Source organism: Neovison vison, chromosome 6 (genome assembly GCF_020171115.1).
Source record: "Neovison vison isolate M4711 chromosome 6, ASM_NN_V1, whole genome shotgun sequence".
Lineage (NCBI taxonomy): Eukaryota > Metazoa > Chordata > Mammalia > Carnivora > Mustelidae > Neogale > Neogale vison.
The window spans coordinates 16672174-16699218 of NC_058096.1; the positions used below are offsets into that span (position 1 = coordinate 16672174).

At 35.5% G+C, this 27045-nt stretch overlaps 1 long non-coding RNA gene across 1 annotated transcript; it reads left to right on the forward strand.

Moving 5' to 3' along the window:
* The first annotated feature begins 11815 nt into the window (after positions 1–11815).
* On the forward strand, positions 11816–26174 carry LOC122910343. Its single transcript, XR_006385211.1, has 3 exons — positions 11816–11860; positions 16485–16542; positions 26097–26174. It is a non-coding gene; the product is annotated as an uncharacterized LOC122910343 (long non-coding RNA).
* Positions 26175–27045: the final 871 nt, after the last annotated feature.

Here is a 27045-nt window from a genome sequence, read left to right on the forward strand (position 1 = left end):
CCCAAACAGATTCTCATACAAGTTTTAGTTCCTGCTTTTTCAGAGCATCTGGGACTGTATTCCTTTTTCAGCCCCTGGTCCTTTTAATCCCCATTCCTTCTAGAGTTTAGAGCATACCTAGATGCAGTTGGAGAATGTTCAAACACCCTTTGTTAACTCTTTTCAAGTTTGTTTGTTTGTTTGTTTGTTTTGGTTTGTTTGTTTTTTATAACCATCTTATCCATGTTTTCCCCCATCCTGGTTTTGATTTCTAACTTCTTAGAAGTCCTTTCAACCCTTCTCAGCCATTCATTACCCAACTGAGATAGGGTGTTTCAGAACTTTTCTTGCAACTAAAGTCCTCTCTACCCTTATCAAAAATCTCTTTTTCTGACCAGGCAAACTAGAAAGAATCTGACACTTAGTTTAATTTAATGTACATTTATATTCATTTATAAATAATTATTATATTGTATAATATTATTTTTACATTTTTATATTTATAATTATATAGGATTATACTTATTATTTCTATTTTCTATGTATAATATTATTTTATGGTGTTATTATATTTCTATTTTTCATTTAAGCTAAATTAATATATGTATATGTTACCCACATAGATATTTTTATATATTAGTAGAGTAAGTTATCTTTACTTAAATTAATGACCCTCAAAATAGGCTTTATATTAGAAATACCTAGTGAATTTAAAAGTACGTATCAATGCCAAGGTCTTGCCCCTAAAGATTCTGTTGTAATTGGTTTAAGATCATATGCATTTTATAAAAATTCTTCCAGTGAGTCCAAAGTGTGTTAGCATTGAGAACAATTGTCCTAAAAATATGCCCCTTTAAATGAATTTTCTGTGCAATAGCCTAAGTACTTATCCTTTCATTTAGTGGTCTCTGTGAGGTTTCAAAGTAATTTAGGAAAGTTGCCTCTTCTGGCAACGCAGATGAGCTGTCCTGGGATTCTCTCCACTGACTTCTTTGTTTCTTTCTTTGGCTTTGAGACTGATACCAAACTAACCATTGCCATAATCAAAATATCCACCTTTTCCTTTCTTACAATCCCATCATTGTTCATGATGTAAAGTACAGAACACATTTAAATACAACTTTTCAAGAGACTACAAACTCCTTGATTCAGGTATCTCTGTTTCTGTCATGTCTGACTTCTTGCCTCCAGGATTTAAATTTGGCTGATAAAAGGGAAGGCACTGGAAAATTTTATATTCTTAAAGGATACCTTGTAAGAGTTTCTTCCTAATAGTTCAGGTAACCAAGATTACCTATGTAAGAAAAAAGAAAAGCCGCCAAGAGCTTCCTTCATTCATTAGTTTAACAGATTTTTATTAAGCAACTATTATGGACAAAATATATTAGGCATGGGGCACCTGGGTGGCTCAGTGGGTTAAAGCCTCTGCCTTCGGCTCAGGTCAGGATCCCAGGGTCCTGGGATCAAGCCCCGGATCAGGCTCCCTGCTCCGTGGAAAGCCTGCTTCCTCCTGTCTCTCTGCCTGCCTCTCTGCTACTTGTCATCTCTGTCTGTCAAGTAAATAAATAAAATCTTTAAAAATATATATATTAGGCATTAGGAAGAACATCTACAATGAAGATAATCAGGAACCGTGCAGCCCAGCAGTGAAGGATGGCTAGGCGGTGGAGGGAGGCAAACATTCAACCAATCTGTATTCCAGAATAATTGTGATAAGAATTAGGAGAAGAAATACTGGGAGGTATTCATTTGGGGAATCTGGGGGATCAAGGAAGAGTGTATTGAGGGAATGGCATTTAAATTGAGAATTGAAATATGGATATAGGGCAGAGGGGTTAATAGTGGGGAGAGGAGGGATCCAGACCAAGGCAATAGATAATGTTCAGATTTAGAGGTGGGAATGAGCTTGAGGATTAAAGAAATAAATGCAGCCTAACTGACAGAATAAACAGAGGTTGGTGGTGAAAGTGTAGCTGGAGAACTAAGCTGAGGTTGGAACTTTTGGAGGCGAAAATCCTTAGAAGCCACATAGTAAAAGTCTGCACTGAAAAAAAAAAATAAAAATGAGAGGTCTGCATTGAATTTAAGGAACAATTATAATTAACTGCAGTTTTTTATAAAAAAGATGACAATCAAAAAAATTAAAATTTCTTGCTTCATTCATTCACTCACCCACCCATTCATCCTTTCACTCATTCATCCAGTCATAGTTACTCAACCCTCACCTTCTCAAAGAGACCTATATCGATTCCTCTATTTAATACAGGAGCTGTCCTCACCCTCACCCTGACCCCCCCAACACCCTCGTTCTACTGCAGTTTTCATTTTGCCTACCAAGAGAATCACTACTTACCATGTTTATTGTCAGTTGTCTCTCCTTATTCACCACTGCACACAACAGGAGCCGAGAGATTTTTGGTGTTTGCTGTGTATTTCAAGCAGCTCCTTCGAGCAGCATCTAGGACAGAGGTGAATATGTGCTTCAATAATTATTTACTGAGGACATGAATTTCTCTCTTGGCTAAGTCACTTATTAAACTTCTGACCTCCATCACAAGTTCACACTGGACAGTTTAAACGTCACTGAATAGCACATAAAATAGGTTTTTTTTTTCTCCCTTTGTATTTTTCCAATGAAAAGACTTAACATTATTTATGTAAACTCTGCAACAGACATGATCATGTTCTCAGCAGAGAGGTCATGGACCAAATATTCTCAACCAAGGAGATATTTTCTTTAGATCAGACTCAGGAGGTACGATATTGGCGAGTCAGCACGTATGATATTTTTCTGGGCCCGTTCTCACACATATCCATTTCTGCTCACAGTCCACAGCGTGAACTTCACATTGACAGGAGGTGATTCTTAAGTTCACATTGTGACCCCTCAAATATCTAGCTCTGCTCAGTCTGCTATGGGTTCCGTAGCAGAAGCTCAAATGTTTTTTTTTTTTTTTTAACTCCTGAGGTATCTGAACTGTCATTACCCAGAAAGTGACAGGCTTGCTTTCTTAAAGCACACTGGCCCTGGTCTCCAAGAGGGTCTGCAGTGTTGACCAGTAGAGGGCAGCTGCAACTCTTCAAATCTGGCTCCATGTCCTGACCATCCAGGAGACGCATGCTTCATTCCTTTACAAAAAAAGGAATTATTGCCTTCAGCCTATTTTTATTCCCTTTTTGATCATCCAATACTATTGATTTCTAAACATATGATAATAAAAATAAACAGATATGCAAAAAATAGGAAAGAAAATCAATAATGGGGCGCCTGGGTGGCTCAGTGGGTTAAGCCTCTGCTTTCGGCTCAGGTAGTGATGTCAGGGTCCTGGGATCAAGCCCCACATTGGGCTCTCTGCTTGGCAGGGAGCCTACTTCCTCCTCTCTCTCTCTCTGCCTGCCTCTCTGACTACTTGTGATCTCTCCCTCTCTCTCTGCCAAATAAATAATAAATAAAATGTTAAAAAAAAAAAGAAAAAGAAAATCAATGATACTCCCATTACTCAGAGAGAGCGTAACTACTGCTAATATTTGATATGTAACAGTTATAAATATATATAATATCTATTAATTTTCCAAAAATGGACCATAAAGTGAGCACCATTCTTCTATTTAGTAATATGCCTTTAAATAAAATAAATCTGAGTCTGGAACTGTATCTTGTAATGCCAGAAAGTGTGAAGAAAGACAGAACGAAAGGAAGAAAAAAAATGAAAAAATGAAAAGAAAGCAAAAGAAAGCCCACATTGATGGAGATATGACAAAAGGACAGAGGAACCTAATGAAAGTGTTCCCCGTGTCCAAAGCTGAAACAGTTGGAAAAAAAAAAAAAAAAACAGACCATAGTCCAAGGTATAATATAAATATCTGAGTTCCTATGGATATCAATACTTACCTGAATAAGTTAATAAAGTGTAGAGACAAATCTGCTTTGTAGAAGAATCCAAACATTGTTGGTAATGCTGCTATAAAACACTGGGGAGCAGGTATCCCTTTGAATCAGTATTTTTGTACCTAGTGGTGCAATTGCTGAATCATAGGGTAGTTCAATTTTCAGCTCTTTGAGGAAACTCCATACAATTCCTTAGAGTAGCTGCACTGGTTTACATTCCCACTAACTTTGTTAGAGGGTCCCCTTTCTCCACCACGCCTGCCAACATTTATTGTTTCCTGAGTTGCTAATTTTAGCCATTCTGACTGGTGTCAGGTGATATCTCCTTGTGGTTTGGATTTTTATTTTCCTCATGATGAGTGATATTGAGTATCTTTCAATGTATCTGTTAGCCATCTGGATGTCTTCTTCAGAAAAATGTCTATTCATGTCTCCTGCCCATTTCTTAACTGAATTATTTGATTTTGGGGTGTTGAGTTTTATAAGTTCTTTATATATTTTGGATACTAACCTTTTATCAGATACAACCTTTCCAAATACCTTCTCCCATTCCATTGGTTGCCTTTTAGTTTTGTTGATGGTTTCCTTCACTGTGCAGAGCTTTTTATCTCAAAGTTCCAGTTCTTCATTTTTGCTTTTGTATCCCTTGCCTCCAGAAATGTTTCTAGTAAAAAGATGCTATAGCCAATGTCAAAGACATTCTCCTCTAGGATTTTGAAGGTTTCCTATCTCACATTTATGTATTTCAATTATTTTGAATTTATTATTGTGTACTGTGTGCTGTGTATTGTGTCCAGTTTCATTCTTTTCCATGCTGTTTTCCAGTTTTCACAATATCACTTGTTGAAGAAACTGTCTTATTTCCATCAGATGTTCTTTATTGTTTTTTGGCACAAAACAGACACATATATAAATGGAACAAAGTAGAAACTGCAGAAATGGACCCACGGCTCTACGGTCAACAAATCTTCAACAAAACAGTAAAGAATATCTAGTTGAAGGTTTTTGTTTTGTTTTGATTTTTCCTTAATGGTCTATCTGTTCACCTAGGCAATATCTGAAATCCTTGTCAGGTAATCAATCTCCTTCTATAGCCAAGCAATATTATTTTAAATAGCATTCATTTTTTGGTTATTACCTCAAAATATCCTTTCACAAATGGTAGGCACTTTAAAAATGTAACTATAACTAAACTGGCAGCAGAGTGTATAACTGAATGCCATAGACTTATAAGTATAACAAACAATGAGGCAAAAATAAAAACCCTGAGAAAAGCTTGATGGGAAATATTTGATCAGGTCACTTCCTGGGTAGGGTGATGTTGTGAGACTGATGCAAATTCTTGCTGTGATAGAATTCTATGTGTACAGCCCATAACCTAGAGTTGTTGTATTCCATTTCTATAAAGGTGCACACCATTGTTGTGACACCATTCATGATGGAAATGGCCACCTATATCCAACATTAATCTAGGAATTTATTAGAATGATCATTTTCAAAGTAATCCCATCATAAAAATGGCCATATTAAAAGAAACATGTCCTTAGGGAATACTAGTAGGCTTTACTTCTCCTTTCCCTTTTCCAGTCTTTTCTGCCTCCACTTATGGACTTGATGTTCTTAACACCAGTTTTGAGATCTGAACTAAATGTGCCCTTGAAATTCATCAAAACTTGTCATTTAGCTGCAAGTAGTCCCATACTTCCTCTTTTTTTTTTTCCTTGTAATGTTTACTCTATATACAACTGACCCTTGAACAGCATAGGGGTTAGAAGTACCAACCTCCCCCCTGCCATTGCCACACACACACACACACACACACACACACACACACCTGAAACTTCATATAAAACTTCAGACTCTCCAAAAACTAATGGCCTACCATTGACCAGAATTCTATTCTTATAATAAAGTAAGTTAGAAAAAACAAAATGTTCTTAAGGGAACCATAAGGAAGAGAAAAGACATTTATTGTACTGATCTATATTTATAGAAAAAAAAAATCTAAGTGGATGTATGCAGTTCAAACCCAAGTCATTCAAGAGTCAACTGAAGCAGAGTTGATAAGGAGTAGATGAGATTTAAAACCCTGAGTTGACTTATAATTTATTGAGGTTTTGGGGGAATGGCAAAATAAAATGCATGCATTTTGCATGTGGATTGCTTACAAATCTTTGGAGACCAGACTGTAAATTATGGTGGGCAGAGTAATGGTCTCCCAGAAATATCCACATTCCAGGACCATTGGTTGCATTGTGGTGAGAACAGCTGCTTTCCAAAGATGTCCTTACTTTCTGGAAACTTTTTTTTTTTTTTTTTAATTTAAAAATTATTTTATTTTTTAGAATCTTTGAGTATTTTGTTGTTGGTGGTTTGTTGTTTTTTTTTTAAAGATTTTATTTATTTATTTGACAGAGAGAAATCGCAAGTAGACAGAGAGGCAGGCAGAGAGAGAGAGAGGGAAGCAGGCTCCCTGCTGAGCAGAGAGCCCGATGCGGGACTTGATTCCAGGACCCTGAGATCATGACCTGAGCCGAAGGCAGCGGCTTAACCCACTGAGCCACCCAGGCACCCCTGTTGGTGGTTTTTTTTATTGTTGTTGTTGTTGTTGTTGTTGTTTTGGGTTTTGTTTTGTTTTGTTTTGTTTACCACCAGGATTAAGGTAAAGATGGAGTTAAAGTTGCCATTCAGCAACTTTAGGAAGATTTCCCACACAATCCAGGTGTGTTCAATGTAATCAGAAAAGTCTTTAAATTTGGAAGGAGTCAGAAGGACTACTATCAGTGTAATGCAGTGTGAAAGACTTGATAGGCCACTGCTGGCTTTGAAGATGAAAGAGGGTCATGAGCCAAGAAATTTGGGCAGTCTCTAGACACTGGAAAAGTTGAAGTAATGGCTTCTTCCTAAAGCCTCCAGAAAGGACTGCAATCCTGATTACCATTGACTTTAGTCCTTTAAGCCCATTTCAGGCTTCTGACCTCCACAACTATAAAATAATGAATTTGCATTTTTAAAGCCACTAAGTTTTGTGTCTCAGAACCAACAGGAAATGAATACTTTTGTGATAACCCAGCAACTAAATGCTCTGGACCTAATGCTGTTTTGCTCTGTTTGTGCTGTTTTGCTCTGCAACAAATTGAGATGTTATAAAATTACAGCATAGTTATTAAGTTCACACATACACACACCTATTAGTTCAGCTAATCTATATACATCCTAGTTAGTGTATAAGGAGATCAGTCAATGTCAATTAAAGATGAGTGTATCTCCTCAACAGTATTCTATGCTATTTTTTGCCTCCCTGCTTTTGAAAAGACTCCTCAACCTGTCTTGTCATTTTCTTATTAACCACATCCTTCCTTCTTTTACTAAATAATTCCTTTTGTCCTTGACGAGTCAGGTCATGCTCCAAGCAAATGCCCAGACTACAATTAGCTCAGGTAGATACTTCTTCCATATGGTTACTTGCATTCTACCCTAGTACGCCTTATACTTCTCTGTAATACACTGCTGATGTGTTTTCACTCTGATAAAGCAAGCTCTTTGAAGGAAATTATTTATGTCTTACATAATCATCTTTGTAGCCCCACCATGACTCCTAGTGCTATCTGCGTGACACTAATACTCACTAATATGCTGTTCCAAAATGAGTAAATGAGTGAGTGATCTCCCTCTTGTTGAGTTTCCTTAGAGACTTGGCCTAAATAATTTCTTTATTCCTGAAAGATTCCTCCTCTTCTTCCCCTTAGTTTATGAACATGTCAGTTTGTCTCCTAGCTTAAACTAAACAAAACCAACTAAACTTCAAGCTTTTCCTTACTGCAAATTTCTCTCCCCTAGTTCATCTCTTTAACTATAAGGCTTATAAGAGACATTCACATTTATTGTTTCCTCTTTCTTCCCTCCAATTTGGTAAGACGACTTTTCTTCCCAGCTGTACTAGTTTCTACGACTGCCATAAAAAAGGACCACAGATTCGATGGCATAAATGACACAAATATATTTCCTCATAGTTTTGAGGCTCGAAGTCTGAGATCGTGTTTGGCAGGTTTGGTTTCTTCCGAGGTCTCTCCCTGGCTTTAGAGGGCTGTTTTCTTCCTGTGTCCTTGCATGGTTTTTCCTGTCTGCAGACTCTTAATAGTGTCTCTCTGAGGATCCAAACATCCTCTTCTTATATGGACACCAGTCAGATAGGATTAGGGCCCACCCTGAACACCACATTTAACCTTAATTACCTTTCTAATGGTAATTACACCATTTTTTGATGTTTGAAGTACTGGGGATTATTTTGGAGATGATTTTGAGGTCCTGGAGATTAGAACTTCAACATATAAATGTCTGGGTCACAATGCAGTCCATGATACCAGCCACTGGTCAATAAATGCTCTTTGTAAATCGTTCAGTGACTTCATAGTGTCAACACAATGAATATTCTTTCGTACTTTTGACTGAAATTATCGGCAACTTATAAAGTTCAGCCCTTTCTTCTTCCTATAACTCTTTTCCTCTTTGGTACCCAGGCTGCTGCTGCTGCTGCTGCTGCTACTCTCTCTTGTTCTTTTTCCATCCCCTCCCCCCGCCTTTATTTTCTGCTCCCACCTGGTCTTCCCTTTCTTTGTTCCTCATATGCACCTTCACCTACAGTGCCCTGTCCCTCTAGGACAGTTACCTAAGTAAACTCATTCGAATGTTTTGCTCCATATTTTATGCATATGTTAGTGAATGTCAACTTTTTATTTCCACCTCACACCTCTGTGCTCAGCCCTTGACCAATATGTTCAAATTCCCACCAAATATCTTTGTGAAATTCAGAACAGTCCAAATAAAATGTGCTGTATATATTTTTGCATTTGCTTTCTCTTTTATCAGTGTTTGCATATGTGAGATACCCATATACTTACAAGACCACACCAGAGACATTCTTGCTTTCCTAAATTCATGGATTTTTAAATCCTCACCTCCTAGCCATACCTCTAAGTCAAGCTGCTTTGTTCTCCTCAGTTCATTACAGCCTCACAAATAGTTCCTGGATGAAGACACTCATTGCTTAAATCTGCAGCACTGCAGTGGCCTTTTATCTGGCTGCTTGGTCTTAGCTCCTCCTATAACCCATGACTAATCAACCCTCTACATTATTTTCAAACTGATATTTCTAAAAATTATGACTATGTTATTCCAAGGCTTGACATTTGCACATACCTCTCCAAAGTTTAAGGTTAAAGCTTTGACATTTATTTTAAGTTTTGTTATCTAGTTTCTTACAACCTTTGCAACATAGGCTCTCACCATTCCATGACTATCCTTCTCTTTGGTTAAACAAACCACTTTACAGTTCCAAAATCTCTCATGTGAACCATGCTTTTGTGTTTTACAGCAGCTGTTTCTTACTTTTTAAATTAATTTTTAAATTTTTTATAAACATATAATGTGTTTTTATCCCCAGGGGTACAGGTCTGTGAATTGCCAGGTTTATGCATTTCACAGCACTCACCATAGCACATACCCTCCCCAGTGTCCAACCTCACGCCCCTCTCTCTATGCCCCTCCTCCCGGCCAGCCTCAGTTTGTTTTGTGAGATTAAGAGTCTTTTATGGTTTGTCTCCCTCCCGATCCCATCTTCTTTCATTTATTCTTTTCTTACCCCGCAAACCCACCACATTGCATCTCCACTTCCTCATATCAGGGAGATCATATGATAGTTGTCTTTCTCCAATTAACTTATTTCCCTAAGCATGATACCCTCTCATTCCATCCACATTGTCGCAAATGGCAAGATTTCATTTCTTTTGATGGCTGCATAGTATTCCATTGTGTATATATACCACATCTTCTTTATCCATTCATCTGTTGATGGACATCTAGGTTCTTTCCATAGTTTGGCTATTGTGGACATTGCTGCTATAAACATTCAGGAGCATGTGTCCCTTCAGATCACTACTTTGTATCTTTAGGGTAAATACCCAGTAGTGCAATTGCTGGGTCATAGGGTAGCTCTATTTTAAGTTTTTTGAGGAATCTCCATGCTGTTTTCCAGAGTGGTTGCACCAGCTTGCATTCCCACCAACAGTGTAGGAGGGTTCCCCTTTCTCCGCATCCTCACCAGCATCTGTCATTTCCTGACTTGTTAATTTTAGCCATTCTGACTGGTGTGAGGTGGTATCTCATTGCGGTTTTGATTTGTATTTCCCTGATGTGGAGTGATGTGGAGCACTTTTTCATGTGTCTATTGGCCATCTGGATGCCTTCTTTGCAGAAATGTCTGTTCATGTCTTCTGCCCATTTCTTGATTAGATTCTTTGTTCTTTGGGAGTTGAGTTTGATAAGTTCTTTATAGATTTTGGATTGTAGCCCTTTATCTGATATGTCATTTGCAAATATTTTCTCCCATTCTGTCAGTTGTCTTTTGGTTTTGTTGACTCTTTCCTTTGCTGTGCAAAAGCTTTTGATCTTGATGAAATACCAATAGTTCATTTTTGCCCTTGCTTCCCTACAGCAGCTGTTTCTTGCAAATGAAATGCCTTGCCTTCTTTTACTACCTATTTATTTCCTACGTGATCTTCAAAATTTAGATTATGCATTTCTTCTTCCAGGTAACCTTCCCTGACTGCCACAACCTGACTTGAATGTTCCTCTAGATAGTCTATAATAACCTCTCTATCTAACATTGTATGTATCACTAACATAATAAATTCAGAAAGCCTTTAGAAAGGTAATATAAGATAGTCATTCTTAGCTTACAAGGTTTGTATGTGTGAATATGTTTGTGGGTCTGTGTGAATGTGTATGTTAAGATACTAAATAAGATAATGAATGTGAAAATGCTTCATAAGTAGTTAATTAAAAGGCAGTTGTTGGTTTTTATTTTGTGCATTCACTGCTTGTCATTAAGAGATAGGAGAGATGTTGCAGAGGAAGAATTATTACAACCCACAAAAGATTGAACATGATTGTCAATAACAAATGTAAGTCCAATTTGTAATATAAAAGGATTTGTCTTGTTCTATCTTCTATTTATTTCTGTTTACCTATACTCGTTACTACATAATAACTCATTTATAAACATAAACGCAAATACTGGGATATTTAGGAACTTCTCATATGACCCCATTCTTTGGAATTTTAGATAAAATAAGAACATTCTCATGAATTACTATCTAGAGTAACAGGGGTCACCATGGGACAGGGGAGGATATTCAGCAAGGTCCTCTCCCTCCCCTTTGAGTAGACATCTGAATTTATTAGCTAGTTCTGGTTAGTCATATGGTAAACACATTTCAGAGGAGGGAATTTTTGGGGGGAGATAAATAGATATATATGTATTTTTAACATTCATTACACACTTACCAGGTGCTAAGTACTGTGCTAAGCACTTTGAAATTTGCATCTTGTTTAATATTCAAAACAACCTTTGTGATGTAGATATTATTGCCATCCCATCTTACAGATGAGAAAGTTGAGACACAAGATTACATGGGTGGCATGCACTGGAAGTAAGGATTTGAATCCAGCCTTTGGAGTCCCAAGCAGGGTCCACATCCCGCATGGAGCCTCATGTGGGGCTCAATCTCACAACCCTGAAATCATGAACTGAGCCTGAATCAAGAGTTGGATGCTTAACTGGCTGAGCCACTTAAGTGCCTCCATTTTATTTATTTATTTATTTTTAAGTAGTCTCTATGTCTAGCGTGGAACCCAATGCAGGGCTTGAACTCACAACCCTGAGATTGATACCTGAGCCAAGATCAACAGTTTGATATTTAACCAACTGAGCCATCCAGGTGCCTCAGGGATACTCTATTTCTGTAGAGTTCTTGTACACTAAGGAAAATCTCAGTAAATAATTGTCCTCATACTCAGTTATACACTTCCTAAATACAAGTTACTAAATGTCAGTTTAACTACTAATTATTAACTTTCCCTCTGCTAACAACAACTGAGACAGAATATGAAATGGAAACAAGGAAACTTCTCTTTGTATACATTTGCAACAAAGTAAGTGCCATACATTTAAACATTTAGAGCATACTGGATTTTTTTTTAATTTTACTGTGATATCAAGTCTAAACTATTACAATGTGAAAATTTGAATTATCTTAAAAATCTTTGGCAAAGGAGATAATAGTTACAGTAATCATAAACTATTGATTCAGGCTAAATGCAGATGAATCTTAAGTGCATTTGCTAAGTTAAAAACAAAACAGAATTAAAAAGCTATGTACATAATGATTCATGACTTCATTCACATAAAACTGTGGAGAAGATAAAGTATATTATATGGTGTATAGTACATAATATATATTATAGATATTATGTATATTTAAATTATAAAGAGTAATTACTACTGCATGTAAATGGTAAAAATGTAATAGTCAGCGCATGATAAAGAGATGGAATATAAATTTTGACAAATAATTGAATTGTATTACGAGTGAATTATATAACTGCACTGAAGGGTATGGGAAAGAGTAATTTATAGCAACTTTGGAACACATATTTTGACTGCATATCATTTGTCAAAAAAATGTGAACTATACACATATACTTGTTCTAGCACATGATATAAAATTCCTAAATTATTTTGTTTGCACACTATGGTTGAAAAAATACATAAGTACTATGTGATAATGAGAGCCTGGTTTCTCAAGAAGTTATAAAAAATAAAAAGGGAGGTTAGAATGAACCCTGTGGTGCTGCAATGAATTGTGTGTGTGCTTGTGTGAGTGTGTGTATGTGTGTGTGTAAGAGATGATAGATAAATGATAGGTAATAGACGATAAATGATAGAGAAAGAGAGATGCAAATGTAAGTATTAATATACATACACAGATTTCCTGTCTCTATTCATTGAGAGCCACTAAAAGCAGTGACACTTCTGAGCAGTTGAGTATACTTAACACTCAGTTATTAGAGAAAATATCTTTTTTTAATAAAATAAATCAAACTGTTAACTATAGAGAACCAAGTAATGGTTCCCAGAGGACAGGTGGGTGGGGGGGGTGTGGGTGAAATAGGTAATGGGGATTCAGGAGGACACTTACGAGCAGCGGGTGGTGTCTGGAAGTGTTGAGTCACTAAACTGTACACCTGAAACTAGTGTTATATTGTATGTTAAGTAACTGGAATTTAAATAAAATTTTAAAAAACCAAATCAGGACTTCTTGGAGACATGGCTGATTCTCAGGGATAATGATGAGCATGGAGTATCTTGTGGTGCTAGACATTAAGGAAGCACTCAAAACAAAGAAACAAACAAGAAAAGATGGGAGCATGTTGAACATCAACATCATGGGGCCACGGGTATGATGGAGAAAGAAGGGAATATTACCTCCAATGCACCCTTCCCAGTAATTTATAACCTCAGGACAACTGTGAGGAAATATCTGGCAGATGCAAATTGACAGGCATTCTATAAAGTAACTGCCCAGTACTAGTAAAAAGCGTCAAAGTCATGAGAGCCAAGGGGAGACTGAGGGACTGTCACGGATTAAGAAAACATATGGGACATGATGAGTAAATACAATGTGGGATGCTAGATGGGAACCAGGAACAAGAGATGGGAATTGATGACAAAACTGCTGAAATTCAAATGTATTTGCAGTTTAATTCATCTAAGTGTATAACAATTATGTTCTTTGTTTTAATAGCTGTATGATTGTGTAAGATGTTATTAAGGGAATCTGGGTGAAGGGTTTAGTAGATTTCTTTGTACTGGTTTAGTCATTCTTCTGAAAATCTAAAATTATATAAAAATAAAAACTATTTAGATCCAAATTACTGACATTTTAATTCTTTTTTTAAGAAAGTAGGTATTATGAAAACCTCTATAATAATGGGAAGCTTAGTAGAATATTTTGACAACTGTATCAAGGATGAAATGGGCTTCTGAGAAATCCTTTGACAGTATATTTTTAATTTCTTTTCTCAGTCTCTAGGTCAAGAAGAGCAGAAGTAATAATAAAGAGGTAAATGAGTAATAACAATTGTAAAAACTATATTGCTAGCAATCTGTTCAAGTAACCACACAAATGATATTTAATACATCTTTCTTGCATGGATTTTATACTTACAAAACATCAACAACATTCGAGTTGCTTACACCACAAAGAACCTGTGGGGTGAAGCTGGAGTGGAAAAGGAAGGGAACAAGGCATTTTTAAGGGGCCTTAACAAAAACTTACCTATGAGTTACATCTGGTTTTGTTCTGAGACTTAGACATTTGAACTCATTATAATTGTTAGAATGGCAATTTTCTCACATCCGTGTAATGTAAAATAGAAAAGGGTTTTAGAAACAAGTAGCATACTGTTGCAGACTTATTTAACAAAACTCCATGAAAGTATGTTTATTAGGGTGTTGCCCTGTTAAAAACAGTGTATTAGGATTTACCAAGATCACTATTAAATTACCTCATGGGCCAAATCAATTAAAATGGAACTTTTCATTTCAACTATTCAGAGTATGTGCCCAGAACACGATTAACTGCAAAGGTTGGGCAGTGAAGGAAGAGAACAATGACAGGAAGTAGCCAGATACCGGAACAGAATGGAACAAAGCGGTGTTTTTAGCCTTTGGATGGATCAGTACACTGAAGGCTAATTGAGAATATATATTTTCTTTCTTTCTTCTTTATTGTGTTATGTTAGTCACCATACAATACATCATTAGTTTTTGATGTTTCTAAACAAATCCCCACCCTCTCCCCATCCAAATATACATAAGGTTACCCTATCAAAATTTTGCAGACATTCAAGAAAGGTTTATAAACAGCTTGAGTCCCAAACTTGGAATTAGGCTGAAAAGTGCCTGGTGTAAAGAAAGTTCTTATGGCTTTAAAATGTTAAAGTAACACTTTGTTAAAAAAAAAAATTAAATCTCATTATTTATAAATATAGAAACAGACTGATGTTTTGCACCAAATTTTAAGCTGTGAGTTGTATTGTACTTAGCATGTTACTCCAATAATCTCAAGTATTGAATCAGCTGGTCTGGCTGGCAAGAAGGATGCTTTATCTTTATAATCTTTCTCATTTCCAAGCCGGTGTTTGACTGGAGATTGGTCCTCCCTGGAAGAATAGAATTACTTTTTGGACAAAGATACACATAGTCTTTTGTTCTCCCACGGGGTACTCCACTTAAGTCTTTGGGATTTGTGGTGTATGTCTAAAACCTTATCCATGGTACTTGAACAATGGGTGTTTTAACTCCAAGTTTGAGAAAAAAGATAACAGGCATCTTAGGAGCTTTGCACATTTCCCTACTTTATCGCCACATTATTAAAAGGGGGACATTTTTCACACTGATCTCTAATACTACTGAAAGACAAAACATGATGAGTGCAAAAAATGTTTGGTGTTTGGGTGATACTTAGTTATTTTAGTAACCGTGCCCACTGACACGTAATTATATAAAATGAGTTTTCTAGATAGCATGGATGTGTTCTATAGCAAGAGGAGGCTAAGAGCCAGAGTTTTCAGTGTAATGAAATGATAATTGTTGACATTTGGCTGAACAACATACAGAGTTAAAGCTAGTCACAGATTTGGCAAACATTCTAAGATCCAAATATAGCAAGCACTTCAGTATAATTTGGCTTATGACCAGATTTTCCTTAGATTGGGGAAATGGCAGGAGTTCTGTGTTTTGCTTTATGCCCTAAGGAAGGCAGCTGATAAATATGTAACTTTCTCCGTAGAGGCCAAGGAGATTTTTTTAATATGAATATCACAAATAAATTAGGCTAGAAAAAACAAACATTTCTTTTTTTAAAAATATCATTAAAACTACTTAATGTCAGACCCTTATAGAACGTCACAAGATCACTATTCTAAAATAAGTTATGTATTTATTAGGCCCTAAGCTCTACTGGTGATATAACAAAGCAATATTCAAATATGAAAAGTAATCATGAAAACTTTTGACTGAGAAAATATTCCTTTGAACTGAGAAACCAATAGCAAAATCTCTGAGACTAGTCTTCCCATATTAATTAAGTATCATGAGTAAACTCTCACAATTTTGGAAAGAATAATCTCTTAAGGTAGTGCTTGGTACACAAGAGAGACATAGCTTATATTTTATAGATAAACTGATCATAAATATGAAGAAATAAAATTAATGAGTTTTTAAATCAGTCATATTTATACATGCTGAAATGTGAAAATATAATACTTTGGATTTCATCTTCAAATGAACGAAGGCCATGTCTTGAGTATTTTGATTTTTTATCTACTTGAAAATCAGACATCTTGTTTGTCCCTTCTTTTTTTACAGACAAAAAGCCCTTTTTTTCTTTTTTACCTAATCTCTTGACTTAATATAATGATAATGAGCTTGAGGCTAGCCTGGTATATCTCTATTCTTGACTTCTGAATCTGATTAATCAAAGATGAGTCACATGTCTTCTATTTGGAAGTAAGATGGCATTTTAGATCTACTAGCAACCTGCTACTATATTTGGAATACACATTTTCAGATAAAACATTAGATGACAAATTTGAAGTTTGTTGTGTAGTTTGTTTTTTTAAGTGCTAGATACAGCCAAGTATGAAGTAATTTGACCACTGTTGGAAGATAATCAAAAGGATGTTAAAGTCTGTTTTTTTTTTTTTTAAATAGGACAATACTGAAGCTGCAACAGCAATTGGTGACGGAAGTAGAATGCTCTTTAATAAATGTAAGTCATACTAATAATTAAATCTGATTCAGACAGGAGATGAATGATATCATTATACACAGCTTTAGTGAATAACTTCCAAATATGAAGGGTTACATAGGGATGGGAAATAAAGTTATTCAAAGAGACAAATGATGCATTGTTAATTCCAGTGGACAATTTGTCCTTTTGAACTGTTGAAAATGTCATAATCTTTATTTTCTTCCAAAGTGAAACAAAATTTGCATTAAGATAAATATTACTTATTTTTTGGTTAACCAAGGACTCTCAAAAACTCCAGATTTCTAACATTAAGAGAATATGGTTAATTATGAAGGAATGCATGCATATCTCCTTGGAAATCAATATTAAATGTTAATAAAAATAGAATATTAATTGCCCCTCAATGGCGATTTACCTGTTTTACATAGAACAATCTTTTTGGAAGAGTTTGTGTTGTGTTTCACATTATTTAATCCCACTAGATATGTAGAACAGAGAGACTAAAGACTATAATAGGGTTGTTCTGAATTGAACAAGTTAGGAAGAAACATATATTGGCAAAGACAGTGAAGGGATATTTAAAGGATGATGCCAGCTGTCCTGACAGGAATTATTTATCTACATGTCTTTGAAGTGGAAAGCCTACAAATATCCTAGAATAACCACCAATGAGGGCAGAGCTGATATCAACATGTAAACATCTCAGCTCATAAATTTGAACAGTCACCGTAAATGAGTGAGACTCTGTTGTTCCACAGTCATGATCTAACTGTAAGCTTTGTTACTTTGTCCCTCGGATAATACTCATTTCTTCCACCTCGGGAGGTCTTTGCAGATTTCAGCCAGCACCATACACTCCTCTCGCATAGAACTGATAACTGAGGGTGGGGGCAGATCTCAGAAAATATCCAAAATAAATCCCAGGAATGAAAATAATTTATCCCTTTGTTCTGACCTTATATTTAACCAAATGGGTAAATTTTAGAAATTGGATAAAGAATTAAATATCTATTATCAAGTTGGATGGACTCTTGATTCATGTATCTTGGTATGCTCTTAAACCCTTTCAGTTGAACATATGACACACAGAAACCAGAAAAAAAAAATATGATTTTGTAGCACAAACTCAGTTGTGTCATTCATAAACATTCAGTTAGGATATCAGAATGCCAGTGTCTGATCTCTTTCTCCTCCCTCCATCTCCGTTCTCCTTGCTTGCCTTCTTCTTCCTTCTCTTTGCTTTTTTCTTTCCTCTGAGAACTGCAGACATGGCTTCCAAATTTATAATCTCGGGGTCATCGATGAGGATCATAAGGCTTTGCCTAACTTGCTTATTTAATCATAATGGTTCTAAAATCCACATTTCTTATAAATGATGTTTTTTCCCCTTTCTCTGGGATAGCCAAGCCCATGTAGGAAAAAAGGAAATTCCATTAATGTAGTTCTATCTGGTCAGTGTAGGTCTGAAAGACTTCAAACCTCTAATCTCACAGGGTTAAAAAGATGAGCTATGAAAGACAATGCCAGCTCCCTGACATGTGCTTACTACTAGCTTCAAATGCCCCCCACATTTACTCGAGATGTGGAAGAATTTCAGGGTGACCATGGATGGCTTAATTCTCCAGGTCTCAACCCAAAGTAGATATAATCCTTTAATGCAAATAGAAGACATGAGATAAGAAACCAGACAGAATGGATAGCTTGTCAAAAGTACTTAGAAGACATAAAAATAAATGAGGAATCACACAAATATGTGTTGTTTTATCTCTCATGATGATGATGACTTAGGAAAATTAGATTCTGGCTTCATTGTTTATAAATTGAGTCTAACATTATTTATTCACACCGACAGATTAACATGTTAAAATGTCTCAAGTCTCTAAAAATATTTGGAATTTCTTAAAATTTTTCCAGATTTTTATATTTCTGAACTCACTGGAATGCAAACAAAATTTTGCTTTATTTTTCCCTTTTCTTCATTAACTCTTATGTTTATGTCCGAACTCTTTTCTCAGTTTTTGGATAATGAAGACTCAAGTCTCCTGGCTTTGGGATCACACTCATTTACAAAAACAAGTTTGTTTTGGATAATTATCATAATTCTCCAGGAATTTAAATGTCCGATCTAACCCAAAACTTCAAATTTATGTCTAAATCAAGCTTCCTTTTTTCTCTTCCATTAAGGTTCAGTTCAAGGCTAGTGATCTTCTGTGGAAGAAGTGATAAAACTCTGGGTTCTGTATGTCTGCTTTGTTGTGTTGCCTACTTCTTCTTTTTAGATATCCTCAATCTTCTTGAACTGAGAGAAAAATAGAGTGCTTAGAGAATAGAGTATTTTGCATCTAGGTTGGATTATTTTCAGATTTTCATTGTCAATGTGTCCAAGTGTGGCAAGCATCCATATTTTCTCTCCTCAAGGGCTTGTTAATGGATTCTTCAAAACTTCTCTTGTGAGAATGTACACCCTGAAATTCCCTAATATTAACTCTCTGGTGGTGTCTTCTAACCCACATTTAGCTCCTGCCTTCAGGAAATCTTCCTCCAGAGCTAGTTCTCTTCCCTTAGACAGCTAGTTCTCCTTGGTGAGATGACATTAAGTGATGTCAGTTGTGTATCATGACATCTGTTTGACCTACAAAGAACACATTCATTCATTCCAGAGAGAGTTTGTTTATAGTTTATGGAATTGGATGTGCAGTGAACAAGTTGAAGGAATGAACCCCTGTAGTTGTGCAGCAAGGTGGGACCGCCTGCCATGACAAACACTGGGAATATGGGAAACTTCCTGTCCTTGCAGGGAGCTCCAGAAAATCTTTCACCTTGAGCATAGGGAATATAAGAAAAAATAGTTACATTCATGCATAATCTAGACCATCTCTTCTATGGAATGAGGGAATATGATTGCTTTTTAATGGACTTGAAAAGGATTAGTTATATTTAAACAAGTCCTGCATGTTAGTGTCTAGCTCTCTATCTCTTTTGAATATTGGTATGATTCTCTAATATTCTTGCTGTTTTGGGACTTCAGCCAAAACTCTGGGAAAAAGTAGTTAATACTCAATTCAGTATTCATCTATGTTTATAAGTTAGTATTACAATTTTGGCATAGTCTAGTCTTGGCGCCTGTGTTATATTGTGTTCAAATCCACTTTATGACTTTAAAACGAATGTCTCAAATATTTTGCTATAATTATGATATTTGGTTCAAGTTTCAAGCTGATATTCTTTACCAAATTTAAAAGTTTCTTTTGATTCCTACTTTGATTTTTTTAAATTATAAAATGATGTTCTTTTTTAAAATGTTTTTTCTACACCTATGATGATGACCATCTGAGTTTTATCCATTGTGTCTATTATCTATCATTAACATTTATTCATGTTAAAAAAATTACCATTTTGAAGAGCTGTCAGTTGCAAATCAATAGAAAACAAAACCAACAGAAACTTAACTTATTTTTATGTAAGGAAAAAAAATACTTAAGACATAACTGGTAGATAAGTCTGATTTATTTATTAAACATGCCTCAGGGATCCAAGCTTTCTTCATATTTTCACATTGCCTTTCTGCCATTCTGGCTTATTGGATTTCATCCTCATGTTATTTTACTGAATTGTCCCAAGGTAGCTGCTAGAACTCCAGACATCATGTCGTCATTCAGGAAATGCAGAGATGGAAAGGGTGTTTTCAAACTCTCTGTCTCCTTTCATTGGGAGAGAAAAATGTTACCACTCAAATGGTCTGGTAGATTTGATAATATCTCTTTTATCATAAACAACTATGTCAAATGGTATCCTTGCAAGGGAAGATATGGAAGGTAAATTTAAAGGAGAAATTACTGAGTAAATAACATTTATATTAGCCGGCAAGGAGAGAAGAATGGATATTAAGTGGGCATAGAAGTGTCTACAAAACCATCCTTGCAGTTCTAGGTTAAAACCAAATTGGTTATGTGGGATTTTTATGTCAATATTGTCTTTCTTGTGTAGAATCTTTAATTTTTCTTTCAAAAGTAAGATTGATTGAACTGTAATTTTCCTTTATTACGAATAGTCCTTTTTCTAGTTTGGGTATCAAGAAAATATCAACTTTATATAATAATTTTTGGAGTGTTCCTACATCTCTATAGTCTGGAAGACTTTATATGGTTCTGGGATTACTTGTTCTTCAAAGATTTAACTAAGCCAGCTTCAAGTACACTATATATCAAGCAAAAATATAAATGCATCCAAACTTTTATGGGTTTTTCTTAAAAAAAAAAAAACTATTTACTTGGTGCCCTTAAAATAAAGATAAATTCACTTAACTTTCCATTTTTGTAATATGTTCCTGAGTATTTGTTCATTTGCCTTTCAAAAAACTGGCTTCCAGCATGGCTGGATAGGAAGATCTTCAATGAAACAAACATCTGGTTGTGTTTTATTTTATTAAAAAAGAAAGAAAGAAAGAAAACTACATTCCTCTCCTTGACAATGTTAGAATAATACAGTGACAAACAATTCACAGGCCATATAATCACACTTTTTGTACTTTACTACCTTTTTCTATCAGTTAGTCACGTAAATACAGCTTCAGAACAACCATGCATTGATTATACTAAAAGAAGTGTTGAAGCTAAAAACAGCTGATTGAAGACAAATAAATATAAAGGATGCCCAGTGATTTGTTTTCATCTGATCAGAAATGTACATCACATATCATAATTCAGCAAGAAAAGGTACTCAAAACACATGCAGTGAGGCCAAACTATCAGAGGCCAACTGCTGTCTCAATGTCATCATGTTTTTTAAACTAAACCATATTCTCACCTTTGCCTAACAAGGAGCACAACTTTGCACCCAATTCATAGAGCAGCATTTTTAAGTTGTTTACAGTTTTATCTTTAGGAAGGTACATATTTCTCCAGTAGGATATGATAAATACTATACTTCTGCACTGAGTACTGATTGGGAAGAAAAATTAAAGAGGGTTAGTGCTTTTCTTAGTCATACTTGACATTATATGCATGATAGCAGAATAACTTCAAGTGACATAGGGCTCCTATACTGCTTTGTGACTTGGCTTCTCGTAGGCCAATGTATACTCAGACTACATTTTTAGCTTTCTTAACTTTTATGTAATATTTGTCATGATAGATGATTCAACTTTTCCTTAAACTTAAGGAATTTTCACCTTTGTTTTTTTATAATTTCCTTGAGACTTAATGTTTTTATCTTTCTGTTTATTGACGATTGCAATTGTATGATTGTTTTTAAGACCAAACTCAAGTGTCATAACCTTTTGGAATAGACTTCTCCCTGTGCTGTGTTGGTGGACCTACTGGGCTTTCCATAACCCAAGGTTTAAATTGCTCCTCAGTGTGCACAAATCTGCCTATATCACACCTCCAGTACACTTTTAAATAATATAATAGACATTTTTTTTTATTTGCCTGCCGTTTCCCAACCTACCATCTCCATCTAGCCGAATGGATTCTATCAATATTTTGGTCAAGTTAACACAAAAATTGTGGTTAATTATCCATTAGTGCTGAATTTGGAGAGTCTTGATTACAGGGCTGAAGAGTAGGTGTGAGGGTTGAAGATATAGATTTAAGGGTTGCCACTATAGATAACCTCTGTTGGACCTTAGGGTTCAGGGAGGTCCTTGCAACCACAATCCCTGGGAGCCTCTCTCTATTCTATATTTCAAGGTCTCAGAGTTTTCTAACCTGGGCTCTAGCATGAGAGATGTGTCTTCCCTAGGCCATCTGGAATTCTACAACTCTTCAGGGTGGTTGACTCTCAGTTGTGTTTATTCTCCCATTGCAGGAGATGCTCCTCTTTGGACACCACCAAAGATGCCTACTAAATGTCACATTTCATCTTGAATGGTTTAATTACCCTCCATATTTCATTATCCCTCTGCCAGGTGTCAGTGCAAATTCTTCCCTTGATACCTCTGAAACACCTGAATCACTGCATTAGCAAGGAGATCCACTGTCCCTGGGGACATTTTCCCAAGGTCATATTTTAGCAAATTCTGTGGAATTAGGCAATCTTTATCAAGGGTCTTCCTTTGCTTCTACATGTCACAAAAGATGGATTTTTCCTTTCAAGTTGGAAGTGATCCAGTAGCCAAAAAATAAAAAAGTCTTACTACTTATAAGTATCTACCTTATCATTCTTGCTTCCAGTAGATTAATGAAAGTTTTCCAGGAAGCAGACTCCAGGGTGGAATTAGAAATGTAAGAGGTTTATTGGGTAAGCACCTATGAAGTGTCCAAGGGAGAGAGAAAAAGAGTTAAAAGGGAGAGCTCAAGTCATGATGTAAGTCTGAGACTTTTGACAGGAGAAAAAGAAAACAAATGATCATGTAGTGAGAGCTTCAAACTTCAGTGCAGCTCTGAGAAAGCCTTGGGTGGGCTTCTGGGAAGCCCCACAGTAAACACCGCACATTTGATGAATCCTCAGTGGGGCTAAGATGGTACCTCACTGTGCACAGTCATTGGCAGCTCAGGCATGATGTAGACTCTCTGAATGTTGCAGTGGGAAAATCCAAGGGCCATCAACTAAGTATACTTCTCACAGTGTTGCTTTCTTTCCCTTAAAGATCTGAGCAGAATACTTCCATGGCTGCCACACTTCTGTACACAAGAGTGAATATAACCAAAGGTGCAGCTCAATATCAGAAAACAAATGCTTTGAATTGGCTAGTTCAAGAATTAGACCTTTGCCAGCACCTTATAAGTATCTTGGGTCCCTTTCCAGGCACAATTCTTTTATCCTCAGCCACTATTCTGACTTTCAACCCTGTATTTTTTTTATTAGCTATTATGGGACTTTATATAGCATCATCAAGTATGTACTCTTCTGTGTTGGTTGATTTCATGATGTTTGTGACGTTCATGTATGTGGCTGAAAGCTAGAATCATGATAAAAATTGCCATGAAAAATCATGTCAATGACTCAGTGCACATCTGCCCACATTTCAGTTAGGGTTATTCATTAGAATTACTGTGCTCTGAAGATTCTGTATGTCCAACTTAGTGGATAATGTAAAAATGTTTTCTGAAGTGACTGTGTTAATTATACATCCTTGGCAGTATGGAAGAGAAAAGTTCTTCCACATCTTTCACCATTCCATAAGTGTGTAGTAGTGTCCCTGTGTTTTCCATATTTTTTAGCTTGATATTTTTATGTGGAAAAAATATTTCAGTTATTTCCTTCAGATTAATTCACTTTTCTCAGGTTTTATTTTTTCCAAAAGAAGCCTCCTATCTAAAAGTCAAATCCCATTTGTCAATATTATTTTTTCAATTCAAACAACTGTTGCTCTTTTATTTTGACCTTAAAAATTCTTCCTATAGTTGGCTGAAGAGGAAAGCTTTAAAATATTCTTCTGCATAGCTGATCAGTTTTACCACACCATTCAGGAAATACAATTTCCCACCCTTCAAATTGTGTTGCCTTTTTATTAAGTTCTTATGTAGGTTTTATAAGCTTTCAGGACTATTTCCTCTGTGTCCATGATATGGCTACATTTTAATGTCACATAATTTTATTTCTTGTGATTTTAATATGTTCTTTAATATTTAATGTTGTTATTCAAGTAATATTTATTATATAGACATAATTTTGTTAAGCCTATTTTGGAAAGTGCTTTTAATATTAAATCCTCCAATCCAAGGACATAGCAGTATTATCAGTTCTCACATATTCTGTTCTTTCTCTTCCTTCCTTCTATTCTGAGACTATAAATATTGGGTGTGTATGTGTGTGTATTTTTTGTTTGTTTGTTTTTAATGCTTACACAGAATGTTTCTTGTTGGATCTTCTGAATCATCTTGTTGAATGATTTTCTGTTTGTATTTAATACTGGATTTCTACTGTCTGCTGTCTTCCACAACTTTTTTTTTTTTTTAATTGAGACTCAAGCTCATCTGTAGATGTTTTCTTGGTATATGTTTAACATAAGCAAACTAAGTAGGTCATCACATGTGGCCCTTTATTACTACAAAAGTAGTTTCAATGGTTCTCCCAAAGGGGGAGAGGAACACTGCAATAAGTTATAATAATAATTAAAACCCAGTAAGTTTGAAGTGGCGGGGGGGTGGGAGGTTGGGGTACCAGGTGATGGGTATTATAGAGGGCATGGCTTGCATGGAGCACTGGGTGTGGTGAAAAAATAATGAATACTGTTTTTCTGAAAATAAATAAATTGGAAAAAACAAACAAACAAACCAGTAAGTGATTATTGTGTACTAGGCCCTGTGTTTGCTTCTCTATATCTATTAACTTATTTAGTTTTCAACTCAGGAAGTTACTCTGTTACTGGCCCCATTTTATAGATAACAAAAATGAAGCACAGAGCAGTTAATTAACTGTCCATGGTTCAAACACCTGCTAAGTGGGGAGGACAGATTTTAAAGCAAGATTAATTGGCATAGTTTTCATGTTCCTAAATTGCATACTGGGTGTCCTTTCTGTACTTAAAATATGCACAGGACAAATATATTTGGTAGCCTTAGAAGACAGAAAAGGAGACATCCCAGCATGATGGAAAGCCTGTCTATAACCAGATAGGTTTCATTGGAAGAAGCTAATGGATAAAATCAGAGAAATACAGTGGTTAGAAGATTGATGTTATCTCTTATTTGTGTCAGTTTTGAGGTAAGATAGATGGAGCTAGGAATAGGTCATAGGTGAATTATATAGGAAAAAAAGATATACAGATATATACAATTTCTGTAATAGAGTAGATAGGATTATAGCCTTTATACCACTTCATCATTAAAAATGAGTGGGAAAATTATTAGATCTGTCCTCAAAGATCAAAATTACCCAATATTAAAATAATGACCCCAGTGAAGAGAAAGAGATTGAGAATTATTTACATTAAAGGAATTGGTTCACATGACTGGCTCAGATGATTATGGGAAATGTCAAACCCAAAATCTGTAGGGCAAGCCTGCAGGTTGGAAATTCAGGTAAGAGTTGATAGAGCATTCTTTTTTCTTCTAGCTTCATTGAGATATCATTGACATATAACAGTATGTAAACCTAAAATGTCCAACAAGATGATTTGATATAGGTATATAGTGCAAAATGTTTACCATAATAGGTTACTTAACAAATCCATCACTTCATATTATTATCACTTCATTTTTTTTTGTAGTGAAAACAATTAAGATTTCCACTTTAGGTATAAAATAACAATCTTCGTCATCATACTGTGCATTAGATCTCCAGAACTTACTCATCTTATAACAGGCATTTTGTAGCCTTTGACCAGCGTCTCCCTACACCACTTCTACTTTCCCCCATCCCCACCATGGGATTTTAACATAATATCAAAATTTAAAAGCCCAAGGATATCCTTAAAATTGAGTGGAAAATAAAAACCAAAATGACCATCGCTGAGGAGTTGCAGCTTATTGGGACATCACCAGTCTCCATTTGTGAACTTCTTTTCCTGAAAGTTATAAACTCTAGTTAAAACAAAGCACAATTTACATTATTTGTAAGTTTAAATCTTGTGTTCTTACTGTTTAGTGTGAGAATAAAGAATTAACTGTGTTTATTTCTTCTTTTAGAGATAACTGACATTCCCAGAAATCTGTCATCCCTTCACAAAGGAAGGTTAAGCATTAAAGATGGTTCTATATTCAGCTGCATATAAAGTTCACTGAATATGGTAATTTGTTGTTTTATTCTTTTATCTCTTTTCTACTATGTGCTTGATGTATTCTCAATGTCTTAGTACTGATATTCTAAATCTAGATTTTTTTTTTCCAATCTCAACTTATTTTCTAGAGAAGCATTTCAACTACCAACTCGGACAATCTAGACCTATGTTACATTTGCTTTGGTTAACACGATGTGCTTTTTTTCTTTACTCCTCCAGTACAATTACTTGACTTGTAACTGTGTAACATGGGAGATGCTGGCAGGGAGAACACCCAGTGACATCATCCTCAAAGATCCCAAGAGCCATATATTATCTCTTTCCAAATGAAAACACTTCGTCATGCCAGATATAGATTGAGTATGTGGGTCTTCCCAAGTTTGATTTTGTATTTTCTAAGAGTCAAGTTCCTCTGTGGTTAGATTCTGATAGCAGAGCTTCTTGTATTCCCATGTGGCATTATATAGACATCATAGACTTACAGTGTGTTCTAAATGGACATAACTGACTCATTTGTTTTTCTTCAATGATAAAGACAGTATAAAGAAAGCAAAGTTTTCCAAGTGCTTATATACTAGTAACACACAGCATGAAGTTGTTCTGTTCAGTTTTCTTGTATCTGCAATTTGATAAGTGAGAAATTAGACAAATATACTAAACTCTTTGGATATACTTTTTTTTTTTCATTTAAGAGAAAGATAAATTTTCCGAGATTTCAGAATGAATCTTAGGAATGGCACAGTAAATAATCAAAAGCCAAAATTTGTCTTACTTAAAAGAATGGTGAACTGAGCATTTAGAATTTAATAAAACAGGATGTGTACCAACTGACCCTAAGGTTCATTCTAAGTGCAAAA